The following is a 346-nucleotide window of genomic DNA, read 5'->3' as shown; positions in this document are numbered from 1 at the left end:
AGAGAAGGCTGAGGAAGGATGTGATCATCCATCAGACCCCCCCCAAGAAGGTCCAAAAAAGGCTGCAGATGTCAGAAAAATCATCCCCATGTCCAGCCCCGTCAGCAGGGTCAATGCAAAGGATGCATCAGCCACGTCACCGAAGACGTTGGGGGCTTTAATTGAGATGTGACCACCTGTAGCCAAATACTGAATCATCTTTGGCCAGATACCATCAAGGACAGGAGCATTTCATTCAAAAAACAGCTGAGCTCTGATAGAAATTGTTGCTAGAACCCTCACATACCAGCTTTTGCCGCAAAATTGCGATCCTTTCCCCGTCTGTCCCTGAGACAGCCCAGACGCT

The sequence above is a fragment of the Egretta garzetta genome, unplaced genomic scaffold (assembly GCF_000687185.1).
Source record: "Egretta garzetta isolate BGI_Z169 unplaced genomic scaffold, ASM68718v1 scaffold108, whole genome shotgun sequence".
NCBI lineage: Eukaryota > Metazoa > Chordata > Aves > Pelecaniformes > Ardeidae > Egretta > Egretta garzetta.
The sequence above is the reverse complement of the archived record's forward strand: the minus strand, read 5'-3'. Positions refer to the sequence as shown.